Genomic DNA, 16080 nt, shown 5'->3' with positions numbered 1-16080 from the left:
TATTTTTGGTCATGTTCAAGAAAAATGTAATTGGATAAAATAAAATCCTGGGGTCTCAAGTAATTTAAGCTAAAATCTGATTTCTTCCCTTACAAATTGTGAACTAGGAAGAGGTTATTGAGTTGAGATCTATTGTTTAAAAAAAAAAACTAGTATTTTTGGTCATGTTCAAGAACAATGTGATTGGATAAAATAGAAACTTGGGGTCTCCAGTAATTTAAAGCTAAAATCTGATTTCTACCCTTTCAAATTGTGAACTCGGAAGAGGTTATTGAGTTGAGATCTATTGTCAAAACTGATGTTTTTGTTCATGTTCAAGAAAAAATGTGATTGGATAAAATAGAAACTTGGGGTCTCCAGTAATTTAAAGCTAAAATATGATTTCTAGCCTTACTAACTGAGATATAGGAAGGGGTTGTTGAGTTTAGGTCAAATGTCAAAACTGTTGTTTTTGGTCATGTTAAAAAAAATGCTATTGGATAAAATAGAAACTGGGTTTCCAATAATAGAAGCCTAAAATCTGCTTCTTTACCATATTCAGCACTGAGTCAGCAAGGGCTGATTTAACTGGGGTCAGTTGTCAGGTTTTTTTTTTGGGGGGGGGGGGGGGGTAATTTTCAAGAAAAGTGTGGATAAAAGAGAAACTTGGGGTTTATTTGAGTAAATTCTGTTTTCTCACCTGGTTACTGAGCAATATACTTGGGGTGAAACAGCTGGGGTCACATTTGTATTTTTAGGGGACATTGTAAGCACCATCATTTCATTGGAATACTGCACTGGATTGAGTCATTTGTCTTGTGGGATTCTTTTTAATGATGTGAATTTTGATGACCCGATATTAAAGCACATCATGACGATAATATTTAAGGGATTTTTTTTTTTCCCATGTGCAGTTACTCTGGCCTGATTGTGTGAATGTTGAAAGCCCATCAGGACGTGTGTTATTGGTCCACGCCGTGTGGGTTCAGCCTGCTCATGTGGACCAACAGCTTTGTCCATTACGAGCAGCAGTTCTCCTGTGGCTCCACCGCCTCTTTCCTCCTTCCAGCCTGTTTACTGCACTCACCTGGCGTCCCAGGTGTAAATCAACCTCTTGAAGGCTGCAGCTTTAATAAAAACCAGCAGGAGGGTTTCTTTTGAACCCATTTTGAAGATGAGGGATTACTGTATTCAGCTCACAGCAAATTAAACAGCTGCATATTAAAACGACAAACAAGGCAGAATGTAAGTTGCAGTCTTACCGCCTGCCTAACATATCCTAATTTGCATTCGTAAGTGACCAAATCTCGACCGGAAAAAGGTGCTTTGCCCTCTTCAGGTCGGTGGAGTGTCCTTGCCTCAAGTGGAGGAGTTTAAGTATCTCGGGGTCTTGTTCACGAGTGAGGGACGGATGGAGCGTGAGATCGATAGATGGATCGGTGCAGTATCTGCAGTGATGCGGTCGCTGTATCGGACCGTCGTGGTGAAGAGAGAGCTGAGTAGAGGGGCAAAGCTCTTGATTTACCGATCGATCTACGTTCCGATCCTCACCTATGGTCATGAGATTTGGCTCATGACCGAAAGAACAAGATCGCGAGTACAAGCGGGTGTGATGAGTTTCCTCCGCAGGGTGGCTGGGCGCTCCCTTAGAGATAAGGTGAGGAGCTCGGTCACTCGGGAGGAGCTCGGAGTCGAGCCGCTGCTCCTCCACGTCGAAAGGAGTCAATTGAGGTGGCTCGGGCATCTTTTCCGGATGCCCCCTGGACGCCTCGCTGGAGAGGTGTTCCGGGCACGTCCCACTGCGAGGAGGCCCCGGGGAAGACCCAGGACACGCTGGAGGGACTACATCTCTCGGCTGGCTTGGGAACGCCTTGGCGTTCCCCTAGAGGAGCTGGGGGAGGTGTGTGTAGATCGGGAGGTCTGGGCGGCTTTGCTTGAGCTGCTGCCCCCGCGACCCGACTCCGGATCAAGCGGAAGAAAATGGATGGATGGATGGATGGATGGGAGTGACCAAATGTGAAATTTCTCAGTGACAACTTAAATACAGTATTGCATTTTATAATTGATTTGTATAGCGATTTCCAAATAAGTATCACAAGAATGCTGTACATCAGCACAATGTAAATTAAAGCATGAAAATGCTTAAATGTAGCTATAAAAGAAGTCTGAATGCAAGAAAAGAGAAAAAAACAAAAATGCATATACAAGCAAAGTGAGTTCTGTGCAAATTCAACCCCTCCAGTCTGTAAAGAATATCTCATAAATAACAAAGGGCATCATTATGTACATCTCCGGAATGAAAGGGCATAACATGGGAATAAAGTGACTAAAATTTGGTTCAGTTAGATGAATCAGATCAATCAAAAACAACAAAGCAACTTTATTATTTTTGGCACCTGCTGGACATATCTGGAATTGTTGCAGTGGAAGTCTGTGCAGTTTGAAATCAGCATGCCGGTTTCTTCATTTCAGCTTTGAAGACTCTACTCTTACGCACAAGCTGTTGGTACAAAGACATTATCAAATTCAATAGAAGGTACTCAAGAATAGCAACTCAGATTGGCTTTGCGATGTCATAAGGCGTAATTAAAGGCATGGTTTTTTTCCCCAGAGGTGCCTTTCTTCCCCACATTTAACTTCCACAATGCAGGTGGAGGATGAATTTAAATTTTTTTTTTTTTTTTTTTTTTAAACAGCAGCAGCACTTGTGTGCATGAAGACGAGAATTCTGACCGCGGAGGGAAGATAATGACAAGAAGGAAAAAATAAAAATATACAAATTCAAGTATTTTCGCTTGGTCTCGCGCACCGTTCTTTCGGAGTCTTCCTCTCGGCACGCGGGAGAAAGCGCTCACGTGACGACACGAGGACGCAGGAAGCCAACCCGCCCAGCCTCGCGCGCACTGTCGCTGTGCGTTTGATAGCTTCCACGGCACCGGACGGCGGAGCAAGCGGGGCACCGAGAGCGACAGAAAACCGGCTCGGCGAGGGAATTAAAAACGCAAAACTGCGCTTTGCCAACACAAGAGCTCCTCAGACTTCGTTTGACGCGACAGGCGGACGATGGACGGCTTTGCCCGGACCGAAGACGAGCTGTTCTCCTCCTGCCTCCTCAACCTCACCTGGGAGAACTGCTACGAGCAGGTAGGACTATCCAGAGGACAAAAATAATCAACCCCGACCTAAACATGATACAGGTGAAACAGATTGTCCCCGAATAAGAGTCAGCATGAAGGGAAATAACTTTAAAAACTTGTTAAATTAACAAACTGTGTGAAATTCCCGCACACATCATTTAAAACTTCATGGTTTGACATAATTTGATGCAAAATTAGCTGATAAAGCGTCTCCAAAGACTTTTGAAAGCTTAAATCAATTTAAATTTGCCCAGTAGACTAATTAAATCTTGAAATGGTATCAATAAAAAGGAGGTACAATGACTTCAGAATTCCAAGTGAAATGCTGCTCATTTTAATTGACAGAAGGAAATCAATCGTTTTGATAATTGTTTCAACAGTAAAGTCAATTAAAGTGTGATACTTTTTGATCATGAAGATGTGGTGCTTTTCTCTTCCATACACTGTAAAACATATGTATTTTGGATTTACATGAATGTGGAATTTTTACCTGTGTTGCCAAAGACTGGGGAGATCTAGACACTGCTGGACCTCCGCGTGTGTCCTTGTGTGCGTGACAGCTTGGCAAAGACTTTGGACATGTTTAACATTGGAAGTTTTTTTTGCTTTGTAATCATTGCCATGTCCCTTACACCTTGCAGCTTGACAAAGACTTCTTGTATCAAGGTAGAACTTGCTGTTTGACACTGAGCACATTTCAGCTGTAATTGAGGCCATTCAGAGGACCAGGTGTTGGGAACCTTGTAGTTGGTATCTTGACAAAGACTTGGTGTATCAAGGTCAAACTTGGTACGCAAGGTCACCTCAGTAAAATCTTCGACATGTTTGATTTTGGGCACATTGAAACCATATTTTTGGCCACCAGAAGGCATAATATCTGAAACCTGGTGTGTGGTAGAACAAGGTCTTCATGGCGTCCTTTCAGACTTGGCACTATAGTGTAGATTATACAACCCCTGGCAAAAATTATGGAATCACCGGCCTCGGAGGATGTTCATTCAGTTGTTTAATTTTGTAGAAAAAAAAGCAGATCACAGACATGACACAAAACTAAAGTCATTTCAAATGGCAACTTTCTGGCTTTAAGAAACACTATAAGAAATCAAGAAAAAAAGATTGTGGCAGTCAGTAACGGTTACTTTTTTAGACCAAGCAGAGGAAAAAAATATGGAATCACTCAATTCTGAGGAAAAAATTATGGAATCACCCTGTAAATTTTCATCCCCAAAACTAACACCTGCATCAAATCAGATCTGCTCGTTAGTCTGCATCTAAAAAGGAGTGAACACACCTTGGAGAGCTGTTGCACCAAGTGGACTGACATGAATCATGGCTCCAACACGAGAGATGTCAATTGAAACAAAGGAGAGGATTATCAAACTCTTAAAAGAGAGTAAATCATCACGCAATGTTGCAAAAGATGTTGGTTGTTCACAGTCAGCTGTGTCTAAACTCTGGACCAAATACAAACAACATGAGAAGGTTGTTAAAGACAAACATACTCGTAGACCAAGGAAGACATCAAAGCGTCAAGACAGAAAACTTAAATATGTCTCAAAAATCGAAAAATGTACAACAAAACAAATGAGGAACGAATGGGAGGAAACTGGAGTCAACGTCTGTAACCGAACTGTAAGAAACCGCCTAAAGGAAATGGGATTTACATACAGAAAAGCTAAACGAAAGGCATCATTAACACCTAAACAGAAAAAACAACGTTACAATGGGCTAAGGAAAAGCAATCGTGGACTGTGGATGACTGGATGAAAGTCATATTCAGTGATGAATCTCGAATCTGCATTGGGCAAGGTGATGATGCTGGAACTTTTGTTTGGTGCTGTTCCAATGAGATTTATAAAGATGACTGCCTGAAGAGAACATGTAAATTTCCACAGTCATTGATGATATGGGGCTGCATGTCAGGTAAAGGCACTGGGGAGATGGCTGTCATTACATCATCAATAAAGGCACAAGTTTATGTTGATATTTTGGACAATTGAAAGGATGTTTGGGGATGATGAAATCATTTTTCAAGATGATAATGCATCTTGCCATAGAGCAAAAACTGCAAAAAAACACAGGGTCAGTGTCATGGCATAGGGTCAATGTCAATGAGCAGATCTGATTTGATGCAGGTGTTAATTTGGGGGATGAAAATTTACAGGGTGATTCCATAATTTTTTCCTCAGAATTGAGTGATTCCATATTTTTTTCCTCTGCTTGGTCTAAAAAAAGTAACCGTTACTGACTGCCACAATCTTTTTTTCTTGATTTCTTATAGTGTTTCTTAAAGCCAGAAAGTTGCCATTTGAAATGACTTTAGTTTTGTGTCATGTCTGTGATCTGCTTTTTTTCTACAAAATTAAACAACTGAATGAACATCCTCCGAGGCCGGTGATTCCATAATTTTTGCCAGGGGTTGTACCTTGCACAAGTTCAAAGTTGGGCACGTTGACACAGATTAGGGTAAGATTTGTCCTTGTGTTCTAGTGAACTTAATCAAGGTTTATCACTTTTTTTAAAAAGTCAATCTGCACAGGCCAATTTGTAGAATACAAACCTTTTTGGGTATAAAAATGCTTTCCCAGCAGTTTGTCAATAGAAAATGTAATTTAAGTGGTCTGAACATTACTATTCCAACCAATTCAAGTAAGATTTATTTATTTGCCATTTTGCAGAAGAACGTAATCAGTGATTGATGATGAGTCATAAAGCTTAAATTTTTCCCCCCAATATAATTCAAACAAATTGTTTTCCTTGTCTGTGCACATTCAGGTCCAAAATGACATAAAAACAGCGGCTCAATGATTGTGATAAAATGGCCATTAATAGTGGCTGTAAGTGAAAATCATTGCCATGGCCTGAAATCCACAGGTTGCCACTTATGGGTTAAAATCAGGAAAAACAAAGTTATATTGCAGCGATGCTGAGCACTTTGATGCTGGAGCGCCCGGGCTGTAGTGGCGTCTGTTTGGAGATAATTACCTAATTTCCTCTTCCCTCAAGCTTAATCAGTTCTGCCTTTTAAAATACACTTACAGTGCGGTATGAAATCCGTCTTAATTCTCACATTCTAATTTGCAGAATGTGTGTGGCTAAAGTCATCTGCATCATGAATGCCAATGAAATAATTCTGTATGAATGCAAAGAGTACTCCGAGCTATTTAGCAATTTATGCTGTTGTGAGTGATGCCAAAATATTTGTACAGTGATTTTTATGGTAATTTATTTGAATGCCACCATGAGAGCTCAGGATATATATGAAGGATATTTATTTGTTATCAGCGTACAGGTTGCAGTACAGTGGAGGAGGGCATTTAAACAATAAATGTCCTGCTGCTTAGAGAGCTACCATTTTGAATTATAAATAATGACAAATTAAAGGGGATTAGACTCTTAAAGCCCAAAGCTGCAGTCAGCTGAGCTCACAGTCACATTGTAAGAAGTTATATGGGCAACGGAAATGGTGAAAACTGCCATTCAGAGCTTCACGAACTTAAATCATTTGGCTTGACACATCCAATGTTTTTGGCTCAACAAGGCAAATGATGATATAACTTAAAATCAGTGTAATCAAGGGATGTGTCATTGTTGAAACTGAAGTTTAATTCCAGTCTCTACAAATGAAGCAGATTGCCAGTAAAGAATAGAATAGATTTCGGATCTGGATCAAGGAGCAGCTCTCGCATCTAAATACCAATAAAAATAAGTAACTTGAATGTAATACAAACTGAATGGCGAAGGTGGCTGTAGAAGTAATTGACTGCAACTTCATAATGTAATGCACTGATGCAGGTAAATGAGTAATTTGGTTGTCACTGCAATAGGCAAAATGACCTGTCACATCTTTGAACTCTGATCAAAATATTCCAAATTAGCATCAGTAAAATCAGGCAAAATCAGAATAAATGGTATTATAATCCCTGACACTATGAAAAATTGAGAATGGAAAATTCAAAATACCAGAGGAGTCCTGGACCTTAACAGATTTGCAGTCCGAGTGCCCCTCTAGTGCTGAGACAAAATTTTATCCTCTGTGGACCCAGAGACCAAGCATTTAGAGGGGAAAAAATCTCTCACACACAAAATAAATGGACCACTTAAAGTTAAGTGGGTTTGATGAAGTTTGAGTATTTTTAATATGCAAGCCCACAGAGGCGGGCTGCAAAGGGACACCATACTTCGAAGGGGAGCAACCTGTGGTGAACTGGTGTGTGTTTAACAAATTGGTGTAAATAAGAAAAGATTTTTGCCTGTTTTGGTGGAGAGTCAAATCCTGATGGCCACATGATGGCAGCAGTGTGCACCATGGTTTTTGTTAAGCTAAAACTATGCATTCACGCACATATTTGAAAGCTTTTTAAACCTCTTTTGGTGTGGATGCATCGTTTGCAGTGGTTTACTGGTGGTTTCACAGTCAGCTGCATTAATGTGAATGTGGCCTTTAGGCCTAAAGTTGGTTTATTTGGGTTCAGACCAGAGACTCTTTTGGTTTAGTTTCCAGATGGTGGCATTTCTGAACTGGGCAAAACGCTTGAATAAATGCCACACTTGTTGAGCAAAAGTGCCGTGTTTATGGTGCTTATAATGGACCTGTTGATAGACTTGACTCGTTCAGCTCCAAGAGCCTCCTGACCTGTGCAAGCTCTTCCCTGGAAGCAATTTGCTGAAGACTTTGTATGTCTCTTGACACTTTTGTGTATTCAGTGCAGTGCCAAGCACACGTGGCCTACGTACAACTCAGTCTGCGCCGTCGTTTGACAATAATACGAACAATCAAACATGCAGAATTCACATATACATTGTGGAACTGGCATGAGGGTACTTCAGGCTGCAGTTTGAAGGCATGTTCACACCTCCCCAGGGAACCAAACTATTAAAAAACATAAACCAAGCAGTTTTGATTTCTGCAAAAAAAAAAAAAAAAAAATCTGGCACAAAACCACCCAAATTCAGTTTTGTGGCTCCTTGCAGACATGTCGTCCTCTATTTGTTTTTGTGAAAGCAGGTCATCTGCCGGTCTGGTGTTGCTCACCATGCACGACGCCTTGCTTGCGCTCCCTCGAACCAATGTCGGGAGAGTAAATAAATAAATAAAGAAGTAAAGGGAAATGTTGTCACGGCCTGTCCTTGTGGCCAGATTATCCACTCATGCTTGAGCGCTGGGTAAAGGCCCTGCATAATTCAGCGTCAGACACAGAGATGAGAGGGGAAACTGGAAAAGCTGGGTCTTGCCGCAGGAGCATATGAGGGTTTTTTTTTTTTTTTTTTTGCTATACCACTGCTTCCATTTTGGAAAGAGTACCCACTTTAAGTCCTGAGATGAGTAAGGGTGCATAATTATCCAATTAACTTTTTTCCTCATTGCTCCCTCTGCATTCTCTCACCTTCTGCAGCTGTGCTTTCCTCCAGGGCCGCTGTCCGTGGTGCTGAAAGTTTCATCACACATCTTCTGCCGCATGCCTTTTAGTGTTCCAGTTCTCCCATCCCTGCACCTGGCGCCCTTCAAAAGCAATGTATTCGGTTTGTCTCGACAAAACGCGAGTCGGTCCCGCTCCGGCGGCCGAAGCCTATCATTCAGGGAGGTTTCAAAAGAGCTGCAGGTAACGCAGCATGTCCTCCTCAGAAGCAGGAGGGATTGATGTGCTCCCTTTTCTTCTTGGTGTCTGCTCCTTTTCTGCAGCATGTTTCATCACAGCAAGGCTCAAGTTGCATTGCGACTCGCTCAGTGGCCGGGTTACATGAAAGCTCCTTAGTGCGTGCTATTAGATTTACACAAACTCGGTTGACTTTTTTAATGTCAGTAGCCTGAGAGGTTTAGTGGAGATGAGTGTTACAGTTGGTGCAGTTGGCAATTTATTTATCCTCTAAGAACAGAAGGATGTGCCCTGCAGGACAGTAAGTACAATATTTGTGGATTCTGTGCAAGCAGACATGTAAATATCTAAATGTCTCATCTTCAGAAGGACCACAAAGGTGGTCTTGTGGTCACGTGTCTGCCTATTTGGTCAGAGAGCATCTGTGGGGGAGTCGAGTCGAGAGGAACTCAACACTCTCGAAGCAGCAGTATACATCAAACAGTGCAATGTGAGACAACAAGATGAAAGAACAGGTGACAATAAATGGCAAACAAGTCTTTTTAATGCCATGTGCAGCTCTTTTAATGTCGCATCATGGTGGTAGGGGGCACAGGGTGGTCAAATCTCAATTTCTATTGATGAATCATGGCACCAGTAACAACTGAGAAGCGGTGAATGTTGCTTTCACTCATGAGATTCAGATTTAAGATAAGATAAGCTTTAGTGAAATCACTTGCTGCAGCAACAAGTCATACAGTAATAAAGCAAAAGAAAAATATTTACACCAAAGAAAGGTGACTAAAGTATATTGCGATGTTTGCTGGTGGGTGCATAAATACTGATGTGAACAGATTACATGAAAAGTAGAATATAGTGAGTATAAGTATGTATAAATATGGTAACATTTTTGTACAGTTGTACATGTAATAAAGCACAAAAGGTGATGGTAGTTGTAGTTGATTGTGCAAAATCAGCAGGTGATTATGGTGCTGGAAACATTTTGAGGCGTTATACAGTCTGACCGTAGTTAGAATAAATGACCTGTGGGGGCGTTCTGTTTTGCACCGAGGGTGCAGCAATAGATTTCTGTAGGAGCTGCTTAAGGCTCCCACAGTCTCACATAAGGGGTGAGAGGGGTTGTCCATAATTGATGCCAGCTTTGCTAACATCCTCCTCTCACCCACCACCTCTATGGAGACCGGAGTGCATTCCAGGACAGAGCCAGCACTGACTAATCTAAGTACTGAGTCTCTTCCTGTCCCTCTCAGAACTTCCACACCCCAAACAGACCACAGTGTATAGTTTGCCTTATGACACCAGAGAGTCATGAAAGGTTTTTAGCAGTGCCCTGCACACAGCAAAGAACCTCCATCTCCTCAGCAGGTGAAGATGACTTTGGCCCTTCTTGTACAGGACATCGGTGTTATGTGTCCATCCAGTTTGTTGTTAGCGTGAACACCCAGGTATTTGTACTTCTCCACAATCTCTATGTCAAAGCCCTGGATGTTCACAGGCACAGTGGGTCTCATGTATCAAAGTTGTGCACTTGTGGCGTAAATTTACGGTGTAAATTTGAAGTACACCAAAGTTGCCATGACATGTATCAAGCAGTGCACACCTGCCCAGTTCCGGCGTACGCCTGACGTGACCTTGATAAATGCGGCGGGTGAAAACAATTGTAATTATAATAAACACGCCCATAAATATTCAGACTCCGCTTCAGATGCACCCTCATTTTACGACATGGAAGCCAGGTAGACGGCAAAGAAAAAGAACTCCACCAATCATGACGCGTGCCAATAGAGCGTCAAAAGCAGCCGTCGTATTAATTGTTTTGTAGTATAATCAAAAAAGTGTTACAGTGGTCCCTCGTTTATCGTGGGAGTTACGTTCTAAAAATAGCCCGTAATACGCGAAACTACGACGTAGTCAGCATTATTTTTTACAATTATTATAGATGTTTTAAAGCTGTAAAACCACTTTATACACTTTCTCAATCAGGCATGAACATTTTCTCACTTTTCTCTCGTGTGTAAACACTCTCAAAGTTCAAACCTTAGTAGAAAAATAAGACCAACCTGTTTTCAGGCCCAAACATTTGTTTGAGAAATAAAAATAGAACGTTTTCCTATAAATAATTATGATGGCTTTTAGAACTAACAAATTTAATTTTAACAATCAACCTACGAGGTTGGACACATAAGAAATTATTAATAGTGACTGACCAGTATTTCACAGATCGCGCCTCTGCGTCCTGACGCCGCGCCTTTTTCCACTCACACCTGGCTGCAGGTGTCTGTTTCCGAGTGACAAACACAGTTATGAGTAGTTGGTGGTGCTCTTTTTTTCTTCTGGGCGAGAAGATTCTTATAAACAGACGCAGAACACTGTTAAAAAAAAACAAAAAAACATGCAAAATTGGACTAAAGAAATCCACGAAACGGCGAGGCCGCGAAAGGTGAACCGCGTTATAGCGAGGGACCACTGTATTCTCTTTTCACATGTCAATAATTCTTGACATGTGGATATTTGCTTGCTCAATTAATAAGACATGCCTACTTTTTCAGATATCTTTATTCTTAAGATGTATTTCTTTATTTATTTTATTGTGACATACGAATGGAGAAGACAAAACCTGATTGCAGCACGGGCGAAGGGAATGACAACACTGCAGTTGTAATTATCAATTTCATTGTCTAAAACGATCACACCACATAAAGTTAAGCTCAGCGCTGCTCTGGCTCCAGGCTCTGGAGAAAACGGCGAGCAGCGCTTTCTTTGCAGTCAGCGCTGTGGCCACGGATCGTGCTCGAGACCAACAATCCTGCAAAAGCGGGATTTGTATTGATTATTATGTAGTATAATCAGGAAAGTGTTATTTATATAACATATGCATTGATTTGTATAATGGCACTGTTTATCATGATCATTTACATTTTTATGTGGATTCCAGCGCTGGTTCATTTTGGTGTATAATTTACGCCACCTCTCGACCTGGTGTATATTTTCAGCGCGGCGTACGCCAACGACCACATTGATAAATGCCAAGTAGCGCAGCCGTTTTGGCGTACACCCCATATACGCTCAAATATCGCCGTACGCACGTTGATACACGAAGCCCAATCTGAGGAGCCTTCCTTTTGAAGCCGATCACCACCTCCTTTGTCTTGCTGGCGTTGATGCACAGGTGGTTCCGTTTACACTAGGCCACAAAGTTGGTGATGACCTCCCTGTACTCCAGATCATTCCCCTCAGACACACGTCCAACGATGGCTGTGTCATCCAAAAACCTCTGGAAATGACAACTGTCTGTGTTGTAGCTGCAGTCTGATGTATACAGTGTGAAGAGGAAGGGAGAGAGCACTGTACCCTGCGGGCCCCCGTGCTGCATAGACACATCACACACGGTTGCGAAGCCTCACATACTGTGGTCTGTTGGTGAGGCATTCAATGGTCCATGCTTCAGATTTGACTCGTGTCCTGAACACAGTTGGGCACGTTTGTCCACGAACTGCATTTTTGCACATTAGTCAGTTTAGATAGTTAACAGAAGTATTATGAATACATGCTTTTTGAAAAAGCCCCAACCTCCAGTGCTGGCAAATGAGGAAAAGACAAGTTCCCCGAATGGCCACTTGAGGGTGATTCCAAAAGCAAGTCACTCCCCGAAGGTTTTGCAACCTGGTGCAAAAATGTTTTTGTCTTGACAGTTGGTTTCCTTGCTCATGAAAACTAGGAGTGAATTTTTATATAACTGATCAGTTTAAGCTATTTTAAAGCCATGTATCTATCTATCTATGCATGTGTGCATAGATAGATAGATGCATGAATAAATAAAATACCATAAGCAAAGTTAGCCTGTTAATTTTAGGTTGTCTGGTACAAAGGGTGATTGAGAAGTTTTGAGCCTGACCTAGAACCCTCTCAGAATGTAAAAGATGGAGAATCACACCTGACTTTTTCTGGGTCAAAACCTCTCAATCACCCCTCATAACACTGACATGGGAAGCAAGGTTGTGCTTCATTTGTCCCTCCCGGGTCACACTGGTCTTGCCCACCTCTTGACTCATTTAGGGGTTTGCTTGGAGTTAGCTTGAGTCGGGCATTGCCACGATGTCCACATTTGGAACCGCAACATTTGAGCTTCAAACCATCTCTTCAGAAAACCTGTGGGTGATGTCAGAGTGTTTGTCCTGTTTAATATATATATACTGAATGTATTTCAAACTTGCACATATGCAGACTGCACACTGCATTATTACGTCAACTTGAGCTCCAAGAGTCCAATATCAGTCCATCACATTTTCTGTAAGATGCATGTTTTCCTGGTATATTAATACAGAGGAAATTTAAATTTGTTTTAATACTGTGTGCACTGTTTTCTCCATGTCGGACGTCATAGCAGGTGTAGCGCCGATACTCGAGTCTTCATCTTCTGTTATGTGAGGGGGGAAAATATCTTCCCCGCCATTGACAATCTGTTGGTACCTTGCAAAATCTGAGATGAAAGTAAATACAGCTTAGACTGAAAAGTCCTTGCTTCTCACCAGGAGGTAAAAGCACTCACACAAATATTGAATTGTACATCTGAAGTGTTATCAATTCCACCTGAAACGGAGGGCCTGGTGGCAGAGCTGAACCTTAGTGCTTTTGATCGCACCCATAAACAAGTATTTTTCCATCTCTCCCTCTCTGTCTCTCCCACACTCCTCTCTCTCTCTCTCTCTCTCTCTCTCTCTCTCTCTCTCTCTCTCTCTCTCTCTCCCTCTCCCCACCAAGGTGTCTGCAGGGGGAGGTTCTGTTGATTATCTGCGCTGCCGATTAATTGCTTTTCTTAACCTCTGCACAGGCGTGCTCCTACACCGCCCCGGAGCTCGCCGCACGTGCTCAGATGGACCCCTGCCAGGAGAAAAACAAATCACACCAAGCGTCTGTCTCCCCCACCTTCTCCCAATTACTGACCTTCATCCTTTGATTTCACGTTGAACGTTAGCAACACCGTGATCAGTGCGTTTACTTTTTGTTTGTTTCGCCCATTGCTTGGCGCACTGTGGCGTGTTTGGTGGGATTTTGAGGAAGATGGTATATGTGTGAGGTGTATTCATTTCTGGGAAGAGCCGCAGCAGTGGATGAGGGGTCATCAGGTCTTCATCGTAAATGTAAAGGTGTCAAAGTGTTATCCACACTGAATGCGGGGCCACCAAGTGAGGCAAGGCGAAGTTTTTAGGCAGAAATATTACATTGCTTAATCCCCATCCATCGATAAGGTTTACGTTTTATATATATATATATATATATATATATATAAAAACATGCGTCTGTGAACAGCGTGAAAGATTCCAGAAACTGATATTGAGTAATTGGCGTATTCATGGGTTAGCTGGGGAGCTTTCAATCCCTGTGTATACCAAAGGATGTTTTGTATGGCAAGTTGTCTGCAGGCCGCCCAGCGCTGTATTTCAGGGACGCCTGCAAGTGTGATTTTTAAACTTGCAGGTGTTGACTCACGCAGGTTGCTATTGCTGGCAGCCGAACCCTGTGGATGGCGTCACACTGTTTGAGAGCGAGTTGAGGAGTGAAGAAGGCAAAGTCCAACAGCTGGTGAGAGGAGAGTTTATTTATTTGAATCTGTGTTTCAGCACCATGGACAGCAACCATAGAGAAACTGTACTCTTTACTACATCCCGATTCCGCCACGTCTTCACTTCTTGGATTTCTTTTTTTTTTTGTGTTTTTTTTTAACATGTCCAAAGTTTGACCATGTTCCCCACGTTGAATGATATCATACCACATCCTTATCAGCTTCTATCTTCCTACTATATTCGACAAGTTCTTTCTGCATCCCCCCAGAGGAACTGTGGATCAAGTCATGTTTCAACCAGAACACAGTCTAATGTGGCACATGATGATATTTTTCCAAATAATTTTCGTTTTAATAAGCATTTTTAAAGAAAAAAAAATCACGCGTTGTGCATTGACTGTTCTGAAAGCTTCTTGGGCTTCTCTTCCAGCAGTTGTCATCCAGTGCTGAACCACCTACTTCCCACCTCAGCACATCTTCCTTGAGGACATCTTGAAAGTTTGGCCCTGCGGAGGTCAACTCTGTTTTTTGCACTACATCTCGTGCACAGACCACCTACCTTTACTGCGCAGGCAGCTCGATGAAGACTTTATCCGCCGCAGGGAGCGTGAAAAAGTTTTAATCAGTGGTTTTTGGTGCTGACTGCTAGTTGGAGTCAAAGTGCTTCTTATTTCTACAAAAACAACTTTCCTTCTTCACCTTTTCTGCTGGCAGCAAAGTTCTGGAATCTAAACTTCCTAGTCTCTGGCAGGAGTTTGAGAATCCCAACCTGACTTTTTGGTCTTGGTCTCGCTCCAGTGTCAGACAAACTTTGCATTAACTGACTTTTAAAGTGTTAATGTTGGTGAAATAATTTATTTTCTATTGTTGTTTTTGAGGCTGGAGTTAGTTTCCAAGCGCAGAGACACAAACGGTGAAAAATTTGCATGTGAAATCTGCTCCATAATGTGCACACGGACTCACTTATTCACTCACTAACAGGCGAGGCTCCCTGGACAGTGCAGTACAGTGTGGGTTTGCTGATTTCTGCCATCAGCAGAAAACCTGGATGAGCTGAGCTAATTGAGCTGGGAGGCCCAGCGGGGGAGACGTGTTTCTTCACGCACCAAACTCGTCACTTCCTTTCTCCAACCATCCATCCATCCATCCATCCATCGCTTTATTTTGTCCCACACTCCACAAAATCACGCTGTGATGCACAAAACAAACAATTACAATGGATTCATCATTATCTCAGCAGTACCAGATGAAATATTGAATATAAAAAAAATCTTGGAAAAGATTTCATAGTAAATGATGGGACTGATCTACTTTTTGAGCCTCGGATATCAGTTTGAGTTATTCTGTTAAACTGGAAGGGCACTCAGTGTGCATTCCTCCACCAAGGCACAATGACAAGACCCAATTTAAGTTGATCACCAGGTCAGTTTCTTTTATGAAGCAAAGTTTTGTTATTATTATTGGATCAAAGTCCAGCAATCAAAGTTTGGAGGAAAGCAGCTGCTTCTTCCCATGGAGAGGAACTAGCTAAAGTGGTTCAGGTCATCTGGTGAGGATGCCCCTGGTCGTCTCCCTTGGGTGGTCTTTCAGGAATGGCCAACTCAGAGGAGGCTTCCTGGAGAAGAGCCAAAACACGCTGTAGGGATGGTATTTCATACCTCGTTTAAAATAACTCTAGATCCCCCAGGAAGAGTTGCAGAACTTGCCCAAGGATAGGGAAGTGTGGGATGAAGTGCTTGATCTGCTGCCACTGTGCCCTGGACAGGCGGTAGAAAATGAATGAATGGACGTTGATCCTGATTAA

The sequence above is a fragment of the Thalassophryne amazonica genome, chromosome 23 (assembly GCF_902500255.1).
Source record: "Thalassophryne amazonica chromosome 23, fThaAma1.1, whole genome shotgun sequence".
NCBI classification, from domain to species: Eukaryota; Metazoa; Chordata; class Actinopteri; order Batrachoidiformes; family Batrachoididae; genus Thalassophryne; species Thalassophryne amazonica.
Note: the sequence above shows the minus strand (reverse complement) of the source record.